The sequence below is a fragment of the Hypanus sabinus genome, chromosome 20 (genome assembly GCF_030144855.1).
Source record: "Hypanus sabinus isolate sHypSab1 chromosome 20, sHypSab1.hap1, whole genome shotgun sequence".
Classification (NCBI taxonomy): Eukaryota; Metazoa; Chordata; class Chondrichthyes; order Myliobatiformes; family Dasyatidae; genus Hypanus; species Hypanus sabinus.
In genome coordinates this window covers 31,957,746-31,982,686 of record NC_082725.1, presented here as the reverse complement: position 1 = coordinate 31,982,686, position 24,941 = coordinate 31,957,746, and the positions used below count along the sequence as shown (strand labels likewise).

Genomic DNA, 24,941 nt, shown 5'->3' with positions numbered 1-24,941 from the left:
TTCATGTGATCTCAAGACCCTGGTAACGTAGAATTCTGCAAGTCCAGTTCGGTAGTTCATTGGCGAGACTGGCATCGAGGGGGCTGCAAAGCCTCAGTTGTAGCATGGACTAGGTTTCAAGCCACAGGGTTGCCTGTTGCAGCTGCCCAGGGAGAGACAGCAAAGGTGGTGTGGGAGAGAGCAGAGGTGGGTCTGGCCCCTCCTGTCAGTGCTGCCCTCCAGTGTTCGCGCAGTGAAAGACAAGCTGGATTGCATTCATCTGCGGGCTGCTGTGGGCTCCCTCTTATCAACAACATCCATGCATCATCAGTGGAAGTTTCTCTTTCACTGATTATTCAGGAATACTACAAAATGCTCTGTTTGGACTTGTGGAAAGATAGTCCCATTGAAATCAACTGCATTTGATTCTGGGAACAGAGTTCAATGTGCAGAGCATGCTATGTGGCAGTTCTGAACAATGGTGACCATAGGCTGATTCTTGTCTCATTGATCATGCCAAAAAATCATCCAAAAAACTTTGTACTCAACACTCCAAATATCAATGTTCAAAGCGAGAAATTGTTTAGTGAAATAAGGTATGTCGTGTTCAAATCAAAAAGATTTAAACATTGAACAACAATGGAATTTTGCAGATTTACACCACCTGCATCACAGGTTTTAAGAGAGCCCTTGTACTCTTGTTATTGCCAGTAACATCTTGTCGCCATTTGGAATTGAACTTCTCACTCATTTGTTCTGGTAAGATGGCTGTGCGGTCAGACGCACCAACCTCTCCAGGTCTAGCCAAAGGTGTTTTTGTCTTTTTTGTTATGATTGCAAGACACTGCTGGACATTAAGGATTTCAAGAACTGCAGGTCTACTCCATCGGCGATTTGCTCAATGGTGGGACAACTGGAGGAGCTGGACTTGGTGCAGAACGTATTGCTTCCTGCTACAGAAAGGCGTTGGAGTCGGTGCATGAAGGTGGCGCGCAGTCTAACAGTAAGTGATAGTTTTGGATGTTTCCCTTGTGATTGCAAGACCATTGTGGACATTATAGAATACTGCATGGCAATTCACCAGTTTATTGGCGGGGGGGCTCGTGGCCTCAGTTGTAGCGTGGCCTGGGCCTCATGTCACAGGATCACTTGTTGCAGCCGCCCAAGGGGGGGTGACGCTGGAGATGATATGGCATGCTGGGTTGGGGATTGTCCCTTGTTTTGGTGCTGCCCTTCATTGTTCACTTGGTGTAAGATAAACTTGATTCCATTTTCTGCAAACTGCTTCAGGCTTGTTCTTGATGACAACTTCCATGCACAAGGACGTGACACTCAGGGCCTTAGGTTCTGTTTTATATATATATATTGTTGTGTGACTGCATGTTACTGCTATCTTAAATGTTCCTTGTGCCATGTATGACTGTTTTGCACTTTGGCCCAGTTCCATTTGTTCCATTTGTCTGTATTCATGGGTATTTACGTATGGTTGAAGGAGAATTAAACTTGAAATTGAGGTTGATTTTTACTTTAAGTAGTAGTGTTGTTCATGGCTTCTACAGTGTAGTGCAAAATGTGAATTAAGTATTGTGACAGAGAACCCAGTTATTTGTTAGATGTCAAAGATATTACTCTAAAAGAGGAGCAGGTGATAGGATGCCTATTTCAGCTTCTGTCAGCTCAGAGAAGATTCAGAATCCATGGTGCCACTGATTATTAGGATCCATGTCCATAGCCATAGCTACCAATGATTTTTCTGGCTCCACACTTGTTGGACTCTGAAATGGGGATCCATGATTCTCCCAAAAGTGTAACATATTCTTTCACGTGAAAGAGAGTTAGACAGGAAGAAGAGAAACGATGCTTAAGGAAGGAAGAAACAGGGGAAAGTGTTCCTTCATGTTGAACTAATAGGTATGAAACCTGCACAGACAGGAGAAAGCCTGGAAGTTATGCAGAATTTTTCTCTGGAGGCAGTGGGCAGAAATATTTAGTATATCAATGCTAAAGACTTTTCGATCCTACTAGGTTGAGTAGCTTTAAATCAAACTCCACTTCTCAGTACCGAAATTTAATTACAATACTGGCAAGTTCACACAACACTGCCCTCTAGCATTGCAACAAAACCCATGCACTGACTACGATTACAAACTTCGCTTACCAAACAACTCATGCTCATGCCAGTTCACAGTGTTCTGCTGTAGCATCATAATTTTCTCAAAACCCGATGCATTCTCTTCATCTTTACACGTAAAGGTTGTACACCATACAAGCCAAAAAGAAACCTGCCCATTGAACCTTGGTTTGAACATTTTCAAGGCAGAGCTGGATGCATACATGATAGGTAAATAGGTGAAAGGTTATCAGGGTAGGCAGGAATGCAAAGCTGTGGTTAGTCAGATCTTGTTAAATGACGTCACAAACTCAAGGGTCTGTGTGACATTCTCTGCTCTGAATTCATTCAATTTATCTCAGGCACTGAAGATTTTGGAAGAAAGGAATACAAGGAGCAAGTTCAAATGCCTAATCAATAAGCTTCAATATCTTGGCCTCAATAGCTCCTTGTGCAGTTGGATCCTCAATTTCCTCTCTTACAGATCCAAGTCAGTTCAGATTGGCAACAACATCTCCTCCACAATCTCCATCAGCATGGGTGCACCACAAGGCTGCGTGCTGAACCCTCTGCTCTGCTTGCTTTACATTTATGACTGGATGGCTAAGCGTAGCTCCAATGCCATTTTCATGTTTGCTGATGAGACCACTGTCAAAGACTAAATCAAAGGTGGTGTCTTCATCAGAGAGTCAGTGGTGGAGAGGATCAGCAGTTCTAAATTTCTCAGTGCTTTCATTTCAGAGGACCTGTCTGGGCCCAGCACATAAGTGCAATTACGATGAAAGTACAGCAGTGCCTCTACTTCCTTAGGAGTTTGAGAAGATTCGGCATGACATCAAAAAGTTCAACAAACATAATTCTGCTGGTGCTTCGAAAAACCCAAATCATCGGTACATACATTTGAAATTTTGTCGTAAAGCATATCTAACACCAAGAATTAAACATCAACTGGGACTGGTTCCTGTCCCATATTGCTCATTTTGGATGGAAAAAACACGCAAAGTCTGGCTGGCAGTCTTAACTAGCTAAGAACATTGTAGTCCAGTATTGGATACTTCAAGTACTCACTTGCTTCGGAGATTTTTGGACATTTCTTTCCTGGAGTTATCATCAGCAAGAGTAAATGATGCATGAGCAAACACAATCTTAATGTGGACAAATTTGATATCTAACTTAAAAGATCTTCTGTTAAAATAGGAATGATCTGTCTGTGTATGCACTACTATTCAGTTGGTGGTGGAGGGGGAGAGAGAAGGGTGGAGAGGGAGGTGGAGATGAGGGTTGGGGGTGGCTGGGTTAAACAATCAAAATGTAATCGGCAACTGGTTGTACTGAATGTAATTTGTAGGTGCTAAGATTAGTGATAAAAAAAGTTCAACAAACTTCTATAGATGTGTGGTGGTACTGCAACGCCAATACCCTTGAATAGAAAATCCTACAAAAAGCATTGGATATGGCCCAGTCCATCATGGGTAAAGCCCTCCCCACCATTGAGCATATCTACACTGAACGTTGTTGTAGGAAAACAGCATCCAAAACCAGGGACCCCCACCACCCAGGCCATGCTTTCATCTCACTGCTGCCATAAGGAAAAAGGTTCAGGAGCCTCAGGACTCACACCACCAGGTTCAGGAACAGTTATTACCGCACAACCATCAGGCCTGTGAACAATAGGGGATAACTTCACTCAACTTCACTTGCTCCATCACTGAAATGTTCCGACAACCTATGGATTCACTTTCAAGGATTCTTCATCTTGTATTCCTGTATCTATTGCTTATTTCTTTATTATTATTCCTTCTTTTTTTGTATTTGCACAGTTTGTTGTTTCTTGCACACTGGTTGAGTACACAGGTGGTGTGGTCTTTCATTTATTCTATGATGGTTGCTAGGCAGTTATGGATGTATTGAGTATGCCTGCAAGAAAATGAATTTCAGGGTTGTATATGTTGACAGATATGCACTTTGATAGTAAATGTACTTTGAACTATGAAATGAATGAGCTTGTTCTGTGGCCCAGGGTTCTCTGGGGCTAAATCTGTGTCCCATGTGACAGCCTTGTATACATAGGGAGTTGTCTGGATGAGACTTCCAAAACACAATGAGAGCTAAACACATCGCTCACAGTAGTAAATAGGTTGCGCATAACCCTATTAGATCATGGCTGGTCTGTATTTTAACTCCCTGCAGACAGCTTGATTCCAATCTTTAACATCTCATCAATCTTGGATTTGAAAGTTTCCATTAACCTAGTCCCAGCAGCATATTTGGGGAAAGTTCCAGAATTTCATTTCCCCCATTGGTGCTTCCTGTCATCACTTTGTCAACCTGTGATTTTAATGTTATTTCCTTTTTTCTAGACCCCAGAATGGAAATTGTTTTTTCTCTCTCTGTCTTAACAAATCTATTAAGCATCTTAAATGCCTCACTTCCATCAGCCTTTGAACGTCTGTCCAATCTGTCACCTACCTCCCAGAAGTTAACACATTTGGTGCCACTCTCATTCAATGCACCAAAACAACACCCAGGAGGCAAACAGTTGGCCAAGTTAAAGAAATAAGGAACTACCTTGGAAGTACTGATGATCCTTTGAACTGATGCTGTGAGTGAGGATTACTACCACATGCTGAATGGGATGAACCACGATAACTCAAATATTGGGAAGTCCAAAATAGAACGCAGCACAACAGCCATATTTTTTTCCCAAACAGAATGAGACTAATATGCGTTTATTGACTACGTGATTTTGGCTGTCCATGCAATCAACTGTATGGCACCTGCAAAATGGTATGATGTAGCCAAGTATCTCAAAGTTCAAATTAAATTATCGTCAAAGTTTGTATTCACCATATGCTACCCTGAGATTCATTTTCTTGCAACCATTCACAGTAGAACAGGGAAATACAATAGAATCAATGAAAAACTGCACACAAAGACTAACAAACAACCAGTGTGCAAGAAAGACAAACTCTGCAAACTGTACAAATGGATGGATGGATATATGGATAGATAAATAAATAAATAAATACTGAGAACATGAGTTGTAGAATTCTTGGAAGCGAGTCCATAAAGTAGCTGCAAATGGGATGTAAGGTCTCAACGGGCAATGGAAGCAAACTATCTCATAACACTTATTAGGATGAGCTGAGACAGAGGTTACAAACTATTTACTAATAACTAAAATTGGTACAGATAGGCACTTGCTGGTCAGTATGGACATCATGGGCCAATAGGACTGCTTCTATGCTGTATGGCTTTATGACTCTGAAAACTGAAACCCATACTTACCTGCATATCTCTGTACTGCTGTTCAGTTATCAATGAGAGAGAGGTAAAGAATTTCTTGAGTGGCGGATTATGTTCATAAACATTTTGGAATTTAAGGAAAACTAAACCCAGTTATTACACACTTATTTGAGCTATGCTCTTTCTGAACTGAATTAGCAATTAGAATTCATCAAACATTGTGGAAAATTGTTAAATAATTATTTTTAAAAATACTTGAGAACCTGGAAAATTGAATTACTTCCTGCAGATGTTTTGTGTGTAGAAAAATACACACCAATAAACTGGGGAACAAGAATGAGAAAGTCATTGTAATACACATAAAGATTTAATGATAATAAGTCAAATGCAACAAATGTCCTCCAAATAATAAATCTACTAAAATATGGATGAACTGTTAACCTCTTGAAACTGTATTTTAACAAGACTTGATCTAAATTCTTTTTTAAAAAATTGGTATTATTGATAAGGCCAGCAATAAATGACTGTTGCTAACAACCGCTTTGAAAATAAGTGGCATTGTGGCTACTTCAGAGAGCAGTTAAGAATCAGCCAGATTGCTTTGGTATTGAATCAGGCAAGAATTATTTGTTTGTGTGAATCCGAAGTATTTACTTGACTAGTTGGTAATCTAATCACTCCTGACACTGGATTTTTACTCAAGATTTATTTAAATAACATCTTCATTCAATTTTGAGTGTAAACTCTCTGATAATTTAACCACTTAAAGTGGCTATATTTCAATAGGAATTTAAGGAGAGTTGGTATGTCACCAAAGACTCTACAAATTTCAACAGATGTACTGTGGAGAACAGTTTGACTGGTTGTAATATCACTGTCTAGTATGGAGGGGCCATTGCAAAAGCTACAGAAAGTTGTAATCTCAGCCAGCTCCATCATGGGAGCTCTCCTCCAGAGACCTTCAAAATGACACCTTCAAAATGCGATGCCTCGAAAAGGTGGCATCCATCATTAAGGACCCACATCACCCAAATGCCCACCACATGCCCTCTTCTCTTTGCTACCATCAAGGAGGAAAAACAGAAACCTGAAAATACACACTCGGTTGTCAAGAGCAGGGTTTCCCCCCTCCGTTGTCAGATTTCTGAATGGATGATAATTTCATGAACACTACCTCATTATCTTTTTGCCCCCATTTTTGCACTGCCCATTTAATTTAATCTTTTTATATGTACTTATTATAACTTACATTTCATTATTCTGTATTGCAATGTATTGCCACTGCAAAATAAAAAAAATTCAACACATGCCTGTAACATTAAACCTGATTTTGAATCTAAAAGTAGTCAAATAAAGGGAAGAACTGCTCTGAATTTACAAATCATGGAAGTCAAGTAAAAACATAAAAAGTAAGACAGAAACAAAACTTATGGTTAAAATATCTTTGTGGAATTGATTAGAGAAATAGCATCTGTTTACAATGGCTACATTGGTGTCCAATCAGTAACATGGGCAATAACCATATTGTAAGGAAAATGAAATGAACTGCAGATGATGGAAATTCAAGTGAAGAATGTTTGTCTTCTTGATAAATGTCCTGACAAAGAGTCTCGGCCTGAAACGTTGACAGCGCTTCTCCCTATAGATGCTGCCTGGCCTGCTGTGTTCCGCCAGCATTTTGTGTGTGTTGTTTGAATTTCCAGCATCTGCAGATTTCCTCATGATAGCAATCAACTCATTTAGCGTATATCCGAGTAATTTAACTCAGATTCTTGTTCACTTTCACCTAAGTTTTACCTCCTTTTTCTTCTGCAAAAATCATCGCAATATTAAGTACCTGTGCAGAATACATGAAGTCAGTGAGAAAAACACATTACCACATCAAATAAAAATACAACATTTTGTTCTAGTTGCAGTAAATGGGATCCAGAATGTTTTCACTCCAAGATTAAGGTGTCTGTTCGTTAACAATTCCAACAGAGAAAGCCAATGGCTCTGTTTTCTAATGCTTAATATGTTTCTTGGCAAATAATCTGGAATGTCCACATTAAAGACACAAGACGTTCTTTGTGAAAACTGAAGTATTTTGAAAATAATATGAACATATACATAATTGTTGATATTTAAGCATTCAGATAAAATAGACTACAAATGCATCAAATAAACTTCTATCATGCTAAGAAAAAATGTATGAGAGGTCATCTATTTAATTAGAATTAAGAAGCACTAACCAAAACTTTCATTAATAAAACAAGAGGACATCGGCTTATGATATGAGGAATGAGCTTAAAAGGAAACGGAAGTTTTGTTTGATATGTTTGGTGATTGGAAGTAGGTACAGAGGAGATGTCAGAGGTAAGTTTTTTCATGCAGACAGTGGTGAGTGTGTGGAATGGGCTGCCGGCGACAGTGGTGGAGGCAGATATGACAGGGTCTTTTAAGAGATTCCTGGATAGGTACATGGAGCTTAGAAAAATAGAGGGCTATGGATAACCTTAGGTAATTTCTAAAGTAAGTACATGTTCGGCACAGCATGTACTGTGCTATATGATTCCATGAATCTTTTATTCAAAGAAATATAACTACATTGGATTTATAAGGATTATGTTGGACTAAGACATAATATATATAGGCAATACATTGTTTCAGATTGATGTTTGGTGAAACAAATAAGATCAAAACAGACAGTGGATCCGTACATTTCAATGGTCTGAATTTTCCAGAGGGAACCTGTTGCCCAGACATTTCCAGTTCCTCTGAATTTAAAACCTAAAAGGCCAAGATGGCCCCAGACCACAGGCAATGTAATCGAGACACAAGAATAAGCCAGAACCTTCAGAAGCCTTTGCAAGCCCAGACCTCTACTGTGGCTGTCTGCCAATGCTGTCAAAATATTTCAGCAGCAATCAGATACATATAAAATGCTTTAAATGTGAAATAAATAAATATATCAATTAAAATGGTGAAAAATAAAACCAGAATAAAAACACTTAAATACACTTTCTCCCATTACAGCCATTTATCTGAATGCCTATCAGCCAAATAAACCAGACGGCTACAGGTAATAATGGGCAGACAGGTGCTAAGCCATCTAGTAACCTTCTCTGACTAACCCTCATCTTATTCAGGCGTCTTGTTAAGATAATAATCTGATCGAGAGTGTTACTGCTGGGGTAATGGACAATGATGACATCCTTGAATGTCAAGAGAAAGTAGTGAGACTTCCATTTCATGAAGATATACTTAATCAATTGTAATGGCATGATGGTGATGTGAAAATTATCATTTGAAATTAAAATGAGGAGAAAGCTTGTGTTTGGCAATGGAGTGCAACCCTGCACCCCTTCTGTGACCTGAGCAAGTGGAGAGCTGTCTTCAAGTGAATCTCCAGAGTTTTGCATCCACTGGATCTTTAGAAAGTTTTTGACAAGTACAGGCCTTTTGGCCCAACAAAGCTTGCCAAATTTCTATTCACGTAGTGTACTGAAATAACTATTGAGTTTAGATTTGGAAGTCTCTAAGGAACTACTCTCAACTACACAACTAGATAGTTTGTTCCATGTGTCCACAAGTCACTGTGTAAAGAAATGGCCCCTGATGCTAGTCTGAAATCTCACTTTAACCATTCTCCACCTTTAACCCCATGTCTTTGATGATGGATTAATTTTAAGCAGCTGCTGTGCATCCTAACAATATGTCTGGAGACAACCTCCCTTGAGCACACTCTTTCTCCTCTTGATGTGCAGCAGACAGGGACAACCTGAGCCTTTACTTAGTGCTGGCTCAGGGCGTGTCTCTACTTCAGGCTTTTAATCTATTTTCAGGTGCTGTTAGGGATATTTTTGTCAACCGTGCATGTTCTTTGTGTGTTGACATGTTACATACCTAATTAGAGGTACTGATCATAGTCACAGACAAGTACAGTACAGAAACAGGCCTTTTGGCCTATCTAGTTCATGCCAAACCATTTAAATTGCTTACTAGCATTGAATTGCACCATAATCCTCCGTACCCCTACCATCCATGTACTTATCCAAACTTCTCTTAAATGCTGAAATTGAGCTTGTATGCACCACATGCATTGACAGCTCATTCCATGCTCTCATGACCCTCTGAATAAATTAGTTTCATGTTCCCCTTAAACTTTTCATCTTTCTTCTTTAACCCATGGCCTCTAGTTGTAGTCTCAGCCAACCTCAGAGGAAAAGTCTGCTTTCATTTACCCTTTCTATACCCCTCATAATTTTGTATATTTCTTTTAAATATCCCCTCAATATTCATAATTCCAAGGAATAAAGTTCTAAGCTATTCTAACTTTCCTTATAATTCAGGTCCCCCAATCCGAGCAATTCTAGTGAATTTTCTTTGTGCTCTTTCAACCTTATTTACATCTGGTGGGGTTGAGTCGTTTTCCAAGCTTTGCAATTTACTTGCAGAAGTATCGGCACCATACAAGAAGACATCATCAGTGTGCTGTTAACTTTGGTGTATCCCCTAAATGCTTGCTCTTTATATACAGTACTTATTATCAGCTGATTGGTCTCCATTTTGGAAACTCAATCGTGATGTGGAGGGGGAGAATCTCATTGCTGATTGGTTGCGTGGCGAACTTTGTGCGTTTTGGTCTGGAGTTTTGTCCGCATTGGATCATAAGTAGAATTAAGGTTACAGAATTGTTTGTGGAAAACCACACTTCTAGGCATTCCCTTGCATGCCACGTTTTTGCTTGAGTCATGACTTTCACTGATGCCTACTTCTCTCCTGCTTACGCTATGTTCATCCTTGTTTTAACACCACCAATCAATACGTTTCCATCCTACAAACAGTAGTTTACATTTTACTAAATTAAAGAAGCAATTTTTCTGCTGTTTTGTATCATTCATCTGAAATCAATCACAATGAAATTTCAGTTGCGCCTCTGAATCCATGCTCTCTCGTGGTTGGGCAAAGATATGGTCCTTGGCCAAAAGTAAAGGTAAAAATGGATAAATGCAAAGAAAATATGACAAAAGATTCTCCAAAAGAAGCTAATAAATCAGTAATTATCTATGCAGAAACACCTTCACAATTTGGTGGGGACATTGAACTATTAATCTACTAAGAGTGACAGATGGGACAGAAGAGAAACTAAACTTTATTGATACTGTGCTGGTCACTGTACACCAAATCTTACCAACTCAATTTTCAGTAAATTAATTAAGAGTCCAATGTGGTTGACCAATTCTATATTCAGGAACCAGTAAAACATGTGCTACATGAGCTTTTCTTTGGTGTTTTATGTGGAATGAATGGACTTGAAAGGTAGGTATGGATTCATTCTTTAAATGTATTCCTTTTTGAAACAGCCTGAATCAAAGTTCCTACTCTGACTGGTAATATGTTATGGCTATAATGCCAATTATACCCTGCCAGATGAATGATGTGCTAATGTGTTGTATTTCAAAACTGTCTTTTATATCTTTAATTTCACCTGAGTGAAGTTTGTACTGGTATTGCTTTATTATTGTCATTTGTGCCAAGATACAGTGAAAAGCTTGTCCTGCACACTGTTTATAGGATGAAATCATTACACGGTACATTGAGTGAGAACAAGGTAAAACAATAACAGTGCAGGTTGAAGTGTAAGAGTTACTGAAAAAGTGCCAGCCCCCAGCCCAGTACAGAATCCAGCAGCACACAGCCAGCTCCATCATCTCCTTCACCGGCAACTCTGAGGCACAAGGGCCTTGTCCAAACAACAACTGAGTCAACACAGTTACCCCACTCCCCAGTGAACCAGTGAATCAGACTCGTAGTATTCTACATTACCAATGTTCAACATTGTCTAGCAATCAAAAGAGAAAAACATCTAAGCCAATGCTTTCCACTGTTTGTTGGATCACATACTGCCCGGGCGGCTGAAGCTGTCTGCAACACATGCTCAAGTGGACTCAAAGTTGGCACTCAGTAAACTCTGTGCTCAACGGACTTGGATCCTCAAGTGCCAGCTTTAAGTCTGTTTGAGGTGGCTGCAACACATCAGTAAGTGTGTTGAGGACTGTGTAGCAAAGTGCACGATTAGGTAAGATGGTAGTGTGCACAAGTCCAGTTCGATCACTAGTCTGCAGCTCACTAATGGGGCAGACCTGCTGTACTTGATGTTCTTAATATCCAATGGAGTCTTGAGATCGTAAAAAAGACATAAAGGATGAACAAACTGCACCTCTGTTTTGAACCAGAGAGGATGCTGTGTCCAAGCATGCCACTGTCTTACCAAATTGTCCACTTTGCTACACAGTCCTCAACACACTTGCTGATAAAGTCCTGATGACAGTGACAGTCATCTAGGCTGGCAGCTGAGACTTTGAACATGAACCAGTCTACTGATGCAAAGCAGTCATGTAGAATATTATGTTTGCTCAGACCAGCACAGTACTGGCTTCTGTTCTGGATTCTCCTGTTCCTATTCAGTTTGCTTGCAGGGAGTAGGAGCAAAAGCCTGGTGGTCTGATTTACCGAAGTGTGGTTGAGGGATGGCTCAATAGGCATCTTTGATAGTTGAGTATAAATGGTTGAAGATGTATCAGTCCCCAGTGGGACAGGAGACGTGCTGATAATTTCATGGTACCATACTCTTGAAGTTGCCTCATTGAAGTCACCGGCAATGATGAAAGGGTCTATGGGTATCCCGATTCAAGGCTGTTGACCACAGAGTATAGTTCGTTGAGTGCCAGCTTTGAGTCTGTTTTAGGTGACATGTAAACTGCCTTCAGGATGGCTGAAGTGAACTCCAGTGGCAGGTAGCACGGGCAGCACTTCATCATCAGATACTCCATGCTGGTTGAGAAGGAGTGCACCAGAACCATCACATTTGGGCACCACAAGGAGTTCATTAAGAAACAGACCCCTCCACCTCTAACTTTCAGTAAAGTTTACAAAAACATAGCCGTATTGTGACTTCACAGTTAAATAGGTTTGTGTTATCAGATAAAAGTAGAGGTAAATTTAAGTGAATAAATGAAAGAGGTGGCTTAACATTTCATGTTTTATTTTAATCTACAGGTCTTCAAAAGACCAAAGGAACATGGAAGTACCAACCAGATCATTAAAATTTGTACATTTGATGAAGAAATTTTTCACTTGAGAAAGCAATACACAGATACAAATAATCAATATAGTTGCATAAAAATTCAACAAATCAAAGCGCAAGATTTTTTGAAAAATAATAATAAAATTTTGAAGCCCAAACTGTTGTTATTCTCTCATTTAATAGTCACTTAATGTTGTTATTCTCTCATTTAATGCTTTAAAGTAAATCAGTTTCACTATTTGTTCGTGACATCAATTTTTCACATAAATAATGACTCCTTTATTGTCTGTTATAAAACGTGATTGTTAGAGAGACTGGTTGGTGTATGAAAGATGAGTGAAGTGTGAGGACTGATACCATTCCATACACTGGGCAATGAAAATACAACTAATTGGGGAACACTCAGTGCCTGGACCTGGATAACACATTCCACAGTTATTCTCGCACCAGTAATGGGGAGAGACTGGGAAATGATTCGGTACATTGGAATTCTACACTTGGACTAGGTATGTCTATATGTGGAATCGACTGTTTTGCAGGAAAAATGTTTGATTTCTATGGAGGTCTGTGAATTCCAGAAATTACAAATAGTACCATTGTGAGACAGCCACCATGTTCAATATCATTTCATCACATTTTATGTGTAAGAAGTCAATTCTGTAGTAAATTTACTGACATGGAAAATCCTGGAATCATAATCACAGCTTTAGCTTTGTGGCTATTACAAATAGATGTTGGCCCAAAATATTCTGTCTCATTTTTTAAAAATTGGATGTGTAATTAAATGATTACAGAGTAAAGGCCTACTTAATAACCTCCATCTGGTCATCTAATCAATCATCAAACTTTAAACAGTTGCTCTAAAATACATCCACCATGACGTGCATACCAAAGACATGTTTTACAGATGGTTTAGAGCTGGTTTTCAAGCATTCAATTGAAAGGTCATTTGTCAATTAGGTGTTAAAAGAAGAATCTGGCATCGATTTCGTGCTGGTTTTGCTTACAATCAGCAATTATTCATCACATGTATCATATTTTTGTGAGACCTAAAATAACTCAAACTTCATTTTGGGCTCTTTATCTAAAGTTGAATCTTCTGCGCAACAGCATATTTAGCAAAAAAGTTGCCTGTGAGTTTTCCATAGGATAAGTAAGGTAAAATAAGGTATTTCAGGTTTGCTATGATGCCTTCAATTTATGACTCAAAATAAACACTTTCTTGTAGATTATGCCTTGGCAGTGATGGATGGAACAGCAGCAGCTGAAGAGGATAGAAAATAATGTAACAATGCCAAATAACTGCGTTACTTGTTAGTGTTAATCAATGTTACAGATGCCAGAATTGCATCCCTTTTATAAGATGTGTAGCAGGGAAGGAGAGTCGGCAACTGTCTTCCGGTCCTCATTTTGTAAGGTAATCATCATAAAACCTACAGACTTATTTTTATCTGATCAAGAAATACTTATTTTACCAAGAAATTGATCAATAGATTTCACTGCATAGGTTCAGCATTTTTCAGCCACATTGTATCTGTTCATTCATTGATACCGAAAAGAAACTTTTATCAACAATATGTGGTGATAAATTCATAATTCAGTTGAATTCATAGTGCTGCTATAAGTTACAACTCCCATATACATTAAGAAAAGTGTTTTTCTCTCTACACTCTCGCTGCTTTGCCTGAGTTTTCCAGCATTGCGTATTTACTCCCCCCAGTTCCTAGAACGTATATTTTTTTAAAGTAGCTTTTAATATGTGGAGAATGGAAGAAACAATTATGTTCTACTGAGAGATTTAGTGTAAAACTATACATTTCTGAATACACAAAATAATTTAGCAGACACCTGTGGGTATAACGGGCCCAAGACAATTTCAAGGTCTCAAGTACTAGTGGTGGAAACGTTTGTCAATTTAATGCTAAGCTTCACAATTCATACTGAAGCAACTAGATGAGGAACCACAGCCTGTAAGATCTCACTTCTAAAAAAGATTTTAAGGAAGTTGAGAAAATAAATATATTCTATTAATATTAATACAGAAGATAAATAATTAAAATTCAATACACAAAATGTTGTTTTTACCATTTGACATAGTTTAGTATTCTCTTTTTATTGTCATATTTAATTTTGGATTTTTTTCCATACATGGCTAAGGAAGTAACATCGTTTTAGCCAAAACAGAGAATGTTAAATATACATATATATTTTAGTACTTTATTTCAGCTTGCAAATACTATTCAATAAATGAGAAATTATTTTGTGCTCCAAATGGCAGGTGACTCTAACAGCCTCTGACAACCAAGTCCAACTCTCGGCCTTCATGTGTGGCTTAGCTACTAGGCCCGGTGGAACTGTTTCTACTGACAAGAGTTGGGGCAAAGGCGGTCCACTGGCGCCTCAAAACCGGTTGTTTTGGACAGGTTGGACTCATCAGCCTTGGAGAAGGAAAAGTGATTTTAAACCTCCGCTGCCTTGCGGCCATACCCACCCATGGGAAAGGCTGCAGGAGTAAACCCTGAGGAAGAAATCCGGAGCTGGGGTCCCTTAGGCAGTTTGATGTTGTTTACAACTTCACTCTGGCAGCTTTTGCGACGAGACTGGTGCCAAACTGTATCGGCGCTTGCCCTTACCTTGGACGACATCTGTTATGAGCAGAGCAGGAACCCATGCATGGGCAATAGCTGGTTCTTCAATTCTTCCCGCTCAGGCTTAAGCCCTGGAGAGGACACAGTCCACCAGAGGCACAAACCCATGATCCCCTGGGATCGAAGGCTGCATACTACTGTTTTGTTTATAGTCTCCCTAAAGGACATGAGCGAACCTGATAAGTTAGTGCGACAAATTATGTCAAATTCATGTCATTATTAGCAAGAACTAGTTGTTTATTCTAGATACGGTTAATTAATCAACTAAGTTTAAATTTTACAGCTGCTATATATTCTCAAGATCGTTTGTCTAAACGTATCCAATATTGAAAGCACTACAGCACTTTATCCATAAAATTATGCTGTATTACCATTGGTAACATTTTAATCTTCAATGCTGCACAGATCTGTTTCAATTGCATTATATCAGTGTACTGAGTATGCATATGCTAACACTTACAAATCTGGAAAAGTTTCAGGTGGACGGCAATTTCACTTTAATAAAACTATTTTAAAAACTTATTGCCATCATTTCTCTCCATTAACACAAACCCACCACACCCCGCACCCAACCCCTCCAATTTAAAAAGAAATGCATGTAAAAATGCTAAAGTTCTTAATTCCAATACCAACTTTCCAGTCAAAGTTTGCCAGAAATATAGCATGGGGAAAACACAGCCAACATGCTCTTAAGTGGGAGATCGCCCATTTAAACACATAGTGCTTTTCTAGCTCAGAAATCCAATAAACTAAAGAGACACATTGCACCAGAACTTCCTTCTGGTCAACTAAGCTAACTGCTTCTGTGGTAACAGCACCCAAACCCACTAATATGTCTCTCCTTCCATTAGCCCCTCACAATCTAAAGACTGCTTGGGCTGGGTCTGACCCCTTCCAATCCTACCCCTTCATCCCCACATCTTCCCTTGAGCAGCTGCAGGTTCCTCTAAGTGAGGTCCAGTCTGCTCTGCTCTGGAAGGATTCCTATCTACCTAGGAAATATTCTGTCTTGGGCAGGCAATCAGTCTTGAAAAAAAAAATGACTAAGTTAAAACCCTTCAGAATGCAGAATAGGAGGTACAGGTTTCACTCATACTTCTTCAAAGTTCAGAGTAAATTTATTACAAGGTACATCTATGTCACTTTATTGAGATTCATTTTCTTACAGGTATACTCATAATAAGAACCATAACAGAATCAATAAAACACCTCACCAACTTAGGTGTTGAACCAATGTGTAAAAGACAATAAACTATGCAAATATCAAAAGAAAGAAATAGTCATAATAAATAAATAGGCAATAAATGCCAAGAACATGAGGGAAAGAGTCCTTGAAAGTGAGTCCATAGGTTGAAGGATCAGTTCAATGATGGGGCAATTGAAATTATCCCCGAACATTGAGGGGTAATAACTCCCTGAACCTGGTGGTGAAGCCATGATTCACCATACCATTGATGTGCCAAGCTATACTATTTTAATTTATATTTAATTAAAAGAAAACAAGAACGTTTAATTAAAAATATAATGCTTGGTGGTCAAATTAGCTGAAGGGCCTAATGAGAAGTTCTCTGGTTATTCCACTAGATGTCCCCATTTATTGCACATGTGTCTGACACACTTCCCACTCACAAATCCAGAGGGCACTATGTTAGATTTTCTCTGTTGGTGTACCAAAAAAACATACAGCAAACCCATTCTTGAAACCTTTAAGCTGTTCTGTGACGGTCAGTAAATTTTCAACTACTGCAGTTGCATTGTGACAGAAGGGCTTGAAAATAAATGAAGAACAGAATGAAGATAAAATAATTGGATGCATGTTAAGTTACAAATTGTATATGCTATTCAGATTCAGAATAACTATGGGCATTAACAACTGAGTAATTGATCAACTTAGAGTAGGAGTGACAAAAATATCATTATAGTGAATTAACCTGTTCTTCAGAGTAAATCCCAAGTTAGATTTTTTTCGGTCTTTCCTGAAAATCTCTTATTTGGAATTGAGAGTGCCAGTTTTACAACTATTGGTGACAGTCAGATTAAACATTTGACCCAGAAATGGAGTTGACAGTGCAAATAGAGTTTACACTTCAAAGTGTATCATCTTGAATTTTTTCACAAGACTATTTACAAGTATTATAAATGTAGAGGATAAAATGGGTTGTTGCATATTGAACAGTTGTAAATATTGTGAAAAATGTTTCTGCCCTCCTTAGTTACAAATCTGAAATTCAAAGGTTCAAAGGTTAATTTATTATCAAAGCATGTATCCATATACAACACTGAAATTTCTATTTCTCCTGATGGTCATGAAGCAAAGAAAGAACATGAAAGTTGTTCAGAAACATCAGACCCACCCCGCTAACAAAAATGAATGGAATCCTGATTGTCAACCCCTCTAAAAATGAATAGGTACATCAAACCACAAAAAATAGCAACCTCTCCCCCACACAAAAAAAACTAACAGAACACAGTCAATTCCCACAACAAACAGAAAAGGAACAGGTGACAAAAAAAACTATTTGGAGTATTTTCCTGATACTTGAATTATTATTGCTGAATACCTGATACTTTCTACATGCTTGCTGTCCACAGATTCATCTGAAATAAAGTTTATGTCCGCTGAAATAAATTTAACAATTATTTTGTTTGGTAATAAGATCTGACACTTTCAGCATATGCCAAGATTTTCTTCGAGCAATCTTTTAAAGTTACAAAAAATTATAAAGAATATGTTAAGAAATTATTTGGGTTTGTTGAGGATATTGTCTGCCTAAAGAGAAAACCAGTGGCGTTATGAATGAGGGGAGATTTGATGGAAGCTTACAAAATTATGAGAGGTATAGACAGAGTAAATGCGAGTAGGCTCGCATTTAAATATGAGAGGACATGGCTTTAGGGTGAAAGGGGAAAGGGTTAAGGGGAACATTAGAGGGAATTTCTTCACTCAGAGAGTGGTGGGAGTGTGGAATGAGCTGTCACCTGACATGGTAAATGCAGGCTCACTCTTAAGTTTTAAGAATAAATTAGATAGCTACATGGATGGGAGCGGTCTGGAGGGTTATGGACTGGGTGCAGGTCAATGGGACTAGCGGAATAAAGTTTTGGCACAGACTAGAAGGGCCGAATGGCCTGTTTTCTGTGCTGTAGTGTTCTATGGTTCTATGAGACTTCATATGCTAACTTTAAATTGGCCAGAGAAGTTCTTCTGAGGGTTATTTATTTTCCAATCAGATTCAATCTTCAAAGTGAAATCCCAAAATGACAATTAATGTTAAGAAATTCCATAGCAATTGAATACATGACAAGCTTAAAAACAAACTATATTATAACACTGTAGTGTTCTCGCTCAGTGTGTAAGATAACGCTGAACTAAACACCGAGGTAAACCGTTGTTAATGAAGACAGGGTCGCAGTAAGATTAACCGTTTACTGTTCACTCTTCCACATTAACGTATGGTGAAAAGGCGTTGCCTCACTATGTTTCTAATGTGTAGAAGACAACTTTTCTTGTGCTGGACTCGCACATGTCACCCCCCACCTTCCCGTTTCTCCAAACCGGTATTTTCCCACAGGACGCCGCAAAACCGGATGTGACGTCATCGCATGCCACGATATATCACAGACAATGAATTTACTTTAAACAATCCTAACTTTAACTAGAATGCTAACAAACGACTTACTAAAGCGAAAATATTATAAACTAAATAATTGCCATAATGGCAACACAAACACTGTATTTTACATTTATAATATTTATGCTTTCACTTGCATGGAGAATTCTCAAACAACAGGAGAATCAATTATTATTTTACTGCTTTTGCAAAGATTGTTTTTAAGCATCTTTCTAAATTACTTTAGTGGAGATATCAATTTTATGTTTACAGATCAGTTCATTGGCCTGCCATCAATTAGCCTAAACACTCACTTCATCTCCCACAACTTTGCTGCGATTTATGCTTTTTTACAAAACGTACTGTTCAAACTCAAACTGATCACTCCAATCCAGTGCACAAAACCTTGAACTTTATCATTAAAAATAAATTTATCATTCTGACTTGAAAACATTTAGTCACTTTGTCATTGTTACTGGGTTAAATCAAAGTTCAACATTTTATGTGAATTTATTATCAAAGTACATATATGTCACTGGATACTATGCTGAGATTCTTTTTTTTTGTGGGCGTACTCAATAAATTCAATAACCATGATAGAATCAGTGAAAGACTGCACCAACCATTGTCAACAAACACAAAAAGGGGGAAAATAAATGAATACATAATTAAGCAATCAATATCGAGGATATGACATGAAGAGCCCTTGAAAGTGACTCCATAGGTTATAGGACCAGTTCAGTGATGGGGCAGCAGTGAGAAGAAAGTATGACCTAGATGGTGGGGGCCCTGATGATGGAAGCTACTTCCCTACCACAATGCTATGTATGGGTGTGCTCAATGGTGGGGAGGGATTTAACCATGATGGACTGGACAGTACTTTTTTGTAGGATTTTCCATTCAAGGACATTGGAGATTCCATACCAGGCTGTGATGCAGCCAGTCAATATACTCTCAACCACACATCTATGGAAGTTAGTCAAAGTTACAGATGTCATGCTGAATCTTTGCAAGCACAAAGAGAAAGTGGAGGTGCTGCTGTTCTTTCTTCATAATTGCACTTACTTGCTCTGCCCAGAAAAGCTCCTCTGAAATGATGACACCAAGGTATTTAAATTTGCTGACCTTTGGAACTTAGAAACACCATCATCATAAGGACTGAAATAGTCTACGAAGGTGGCTTATCACAATCATTACAAGGAGAGTCAGGGACTGATAACATCTGCTGGCTTTGTTGATGATGCCCACATATCCCGAAAAATAGATGAAAAAGACCCCTTGGAATAGCATAACCTCACACCCAACACCAAAAATTCCCACACAATAAACAGCCTGCTGGAAGAACTCAGTGGGTCGAGCATCATTAGTAAGGGAAAAAGAATTGTCAACATTAAAGGTCGCAACAATGCTTCAGGGTTGAATGTGGAGATGGAAGAAAGCCATCACAGAGAGTGTTAGGGCATTTTTGGGGGTTAACACATAAAGCAAATAACTTCAGCAACTGACTTCAGCCACCAATCTTCAAATATGAATATATTATTATACTTTATTGTCACCAAACAATTGATACCAGAGCATACAATCATCACAGTGATATTTGTTTCCATGCTTCACGCTCCCTGAAGTACAAATCAAAGTAAATATAATAAAAATTTAAATTATAAATCATAATTAGAAAAATAGAAAAGCGAAAGTAAGGTAATGCAAGTCAGGCCCAGATAGTAGGAAGGTACGGCCCAGAGCCGGGTCAGGAAATGTTCAGCAGTCTTATCACAGTTGGAAAGAAGCTGTTCCCAAATCTGGCCGTACGAGTCTTCATGCTCCTGAAACTTCTCCCGGAGGGAAGTGGGACAAAAAGTGTGTTGGCTGGGTGGGTTGTGTCCTTGATTATTCTGGCAGCACTGCTCCGACAAGTGTAAAGTGAGTCCAAGGATGGAAGATTGGGTTGTGTGATGTGTTGGGCTATGGTCACGATCTCCTGCAGCTTCTTCTAGTCTTGGACAGGACAACTTCCATACCAGGTTGTGATGCACCCTAGAAGAATGCTTTCTACGGTGCACCTATAAAAATTAGCGAGGGTTTTAGGGGGCAGGCCAAATTTCTTCAGCTCTCTCAGGAAGTAAAGGCACTGGGGAAGGCTCTGCTGCCACTTCCAACTGTCAGGACCCAGGCTGTCGATCAGGTCAGGCCCCGAAGCCGACGTTTAATCCCGGAGGACCGGGCTGCCGGCTAAAACAAGTCCTTGAACTGTGTCATGGTTGCGGAGGTCTCCGCTCCATCCAAGCCCCGGGCTCGATTTCTGAGGTCGTCAGCGGAGGCCTCACTTCCGGCAGCTGTGGATAGCCACCAACGAGGCTCTACGGTGGTCGCTCCGGGGAAGTGTCTGGGGTATCTTGAGGTCTCCGACATCACTCCTGTGTGGTCGTCTGCTTCGGAGAGGTGCTGGTCGGAATGGGCCATGTCTCCAGGTGCTCTGATACGGTAGCAGGCCGCGGGTCTCCGGGAACGTGGTGGACCTCGGACCAGGCCTCAACGATCGTGTCCAGGTATGGTCTGGAGTTGAAGCAATTCTGGTGCGTCGATGATTTCCAGCTGGGTCAGTAACTTCACCAGGGTGTTGTTGATCTTGCTAGATGTAGCAAATTGGAGGTTTAGAAGGGTTTCTCTAGGCTGTAGGTTAAATTGAAAATGCAACTTTGAACAATGGGTTCATAAAAGCCATGAACTACAGTTATTGAGAAGATCAGTCAATGCTTATTAAAATGCATTTAGGTGTCTGTGGAGTGTGTGCAAAGTGGAAGGCGTGAAGTTTTTTGTGCAGCTGAAAGGATGCATTGTAGATATGGAATTGTCCTTTGATCTTTAGCACATAAAATGTTGTGTAGCAATGGGTTGAGCAGACCTTCTACCTCCGGAAGGGTCTCCATATGATGATTGATGAGATTCATCTTGCTCAGATGACAGCATTTGAGGGCTCGTCCGGGATGCCATTGCACCCCATTGTGTAGCCAGTGATCTCAGCAGTCAAAATGGGTGAGTATTCTTAAAATTAGCACTCGCACTTGAACCAGTTTGGGTTGGTAAGTCATGACTATGGTGGAATGCTGAACTGGTAGAGATAAAAGGTGTGTGTGTGTGTGTGTGTGTGTGTGTGTGTGTGTGTGTGTGTGTGTGTGTGTGTGTGTGTGTGTGTGTGTGTGTGTGTGTGTGTGTGTGTGTGTGTGTGTGTGTGTGTGTTCGAGACTGAACTTTGTGGGTTAATTTGGTGAGACAGGGCCACCAGTTGCGAAAGGTGGTTATTGAAGGTTTGGGATGCCAGTGGGAGTGTGTATACTTATTCTGGGAACTGTAGTTTAGCATACAGGTTTGCAAATGCGTGTGCTTTTGTGTAACAGATGCAAAGGAATACAGCAGGCATCATGAGTTGAGACTCGCATAAGTGGCAGATTGCAGACTCTATGGCTTTGAGTATGTGTCGTTTAACTTGTATCCATCATTTATGTTTTGCGCAGTGTGGGAATTAGTATGGAGATAATTTAGGGAGAGGCTTTACCCAGATACATCTGTTAGGATAGCACCCATTGAGGTCAGGCAATGTCAGGCTAAGAACCTTGATGATCCAAGTCACCCTTGACATTGATTACAACCATTTAGAAGCACTTTACTCCCGGAAGAACCAGAACATTTTGTCAGAGTTGCCTTTATTTTAAATTACATGCGGGAATTAAGAATTCTGGAGAAAGTTCAAGGAAATGGTTGAAATTCACCCTAAAGGTGCACGCTAAAGTCAAGTCAAGTCAAGTCAACTTTTATTGTCATTTCGACCATAACTGCTGGTACAGTACATAGTAAAAATGAGACAACGTTTTTCAGGACCATGGTGTTACATGACACAGTACAAAAAACTAGACTGAACTACGTAATAATAAAAGAACAACACAGAGAAAGCTACACTAGACTACAGACCTATACTGGACTGCATAAAGTGCACAAAAACAGTGCAGGCATTACAATAAATAATGAACAGGACAGTCGGGCAAGGTGTCAGTCTAGGTTTCGGGTATCCATGTGTTGGTAAAAGTGAACTGCTCAAGGAATATGTGGAATATTATGGCCAGAGGCGTACAGAATGATACGTGGACATCTACTGGGAATGCCAGTAATGAAGAGAGATATTACTTTTTAAAAGGGGAAGTGTGACAGTGACTGCGGGGGAGGTGAGAGAAACCGGGGAGTGATAATGTCAGTGATTCAGAGAGCTAAAGAGCCAGCCATGTGTTATGCAGAACATAAAGATCGAGTGTACGAGGAGTACCCAGTGTGGGATAATGCAGGGAAGGACAGCCCAGTCTTCCTGAAAATGCTGAAGGAAGGCCTGAGCCCAGCCCAGCAGGAAGTTTTAGATTTGGACACAGCGGAGGAATCAACCTACTCTGCAATAGTATCATGGGCTATTGAGATAGACTAGAGGGGAAGAAAAGTTGTAAGATGGTTGTAGTGAATGTAGCTGCCATGAGAACTTTCTTTGTGTGCCAGCAGCTGGGGCATGGAGAAAGGAGCTGCTGGAATAGACGTAGGAGGTAAAGCAGCTAATCTGTTACAGCTGAGGACTTCTCAGGCCATGGTTAGAGGCAGTGCTCTGAGAAACGAGGAAGGTGTGAAAATCACTCACCAAAGCAGGCAGAATCCGCGGTAGTGCCCTCTCTCTCCAATTTGACTGCTGACTAGATTATAGAGCTGGTGAGGTCAGACAAATGGCTGATGGCCTCCCTTGCCAGTGGTGGTCACCCATGGATGAAAAGAAGAGGTTTATCGCGGGGGGCAGCAATATGAAATGTCAGTGGACATGGGGTCATCAGTATCGATAACTGATCCATTCTTGCCCATGATCGGAGAAGTGACTTATGTTACCAGTGCAGAAGGTAAAACAATGAGGATCTATTTGAGTAGATCCTCCTTTAGGATGGGCTTTCCTGAGACACATATATTTTTGTCCAGGAGGGCCAAGAGGAGGGACTGTTATGGTGTTTTGGGGGTTAGCACATATAGCAAATAATTTCAGCAACTGACTTCCACCACCTGACTTACTCCACCAATCTTCAAATATGAATATAGACTGTAGATTACATTTAAGATGCAGCTCTGAACAATGGGCTCATAAAAATGGGTTCATGAACCACAGTTAATGGAAAGATCAGACAATGCTGATTAAAACTCTTTTAGGTGTCTGTGGTGTGGGTGCGTAGTGGAAGGCGTGAAGTTTGTGTGTCGTTCCAAGGAAGCAATATGGATGCATTGTAAATATGTAATTGTCCTACGATCTTTAGCACGTATAACCATATAACAATTACAGCACGGAAACAGGCCATCTTGGCCCTTCTAGTCCGTGCCGAACGCTTACTCTCACCTAGTCCCACCTACCTGCACTCAGCCCATAACCCTCCATTCCTTTCCTGTCCATATATATAGCCAATTTTTTTTAAATGACAAAATTGAACCTGCCTCTACCACTTCTACTGGAATAAAATGTGTTGTGTAGTATTTGGTTGAGCAAGCCTTCTTTCTTCAAAAAGGTCTCCTGTCACACTTAACCAAACACAAACTTATCCCACAATATTTCTTTCCGTGACCTTTGAAAATAGACAGAAAATTTGGAACATATATTGCAATCTCCAAAAGTTGATCAGATTCCACTATTTTTAAATATTTTTCTACACCACTTATTGTGACGCAGGCGGGTAGAGCATTCCCTATCTGAACTGCTTGGGGCCAGAGGTGTTTCAGGTTTCAGAATGTTTTAGATGTTGGAATATTTAAAGATATATGGGGCTCACCATAATTTCCGACTCTGAATTTATACGCTACTAGTAAGGAGACATTGTCCATCACACATATATACTGATTCAGCCTGTTAGATTTTCTTTAGTGATGATCTTCGTAAATTCAGCAATGAATTCCTCTGCTGATTCATGATCAACAGATACCTGATCACTACAAATCTTTAAAAATTTAATGCAGTGCCTTTGCATAAATTTCTGAAACCAGCCTGCTGAATGTTCACAATTACCTTCAATTTTCAGTTTGTTGTGACATATCTTTGCTAGTTTCATGATCACGTACCATTAAGCAGCACATGTTCTCTCCGACACTGACAAATCCACTCTTTCAATACATGGGCAAGATCTTCATTTTTCACTTTATGCAGAGTTTTTCTACTTTTCATTAACTTCTGTTCATTACATATGCGAGGTTACTTCTCAGAACTGTCTGTGGTACAC

The 24,941-nt window shown here is 39.7% G+C and overlaps 1 protein-coding gene across 1 annotated transcript in view; it reads right to left on the bottom strand.

Annotated features, from left to right (window-relative positions):
- Positions 1 to 24,941, bottom strand: part of mylk4b (myosin light chain kinase family, member 4b) — a 164,470-nt gene extending 139,529 nt beyond the window's left edge. The window contains exon 1 of the mRNA XM_059945306.1: positions 24,784 to 24,941. The gene's annotated coding sequence lies outside the window, so the exon portion shown is untranslated. The remainder of the gene's footprint in view (positions 1 to 24,783) is intronic.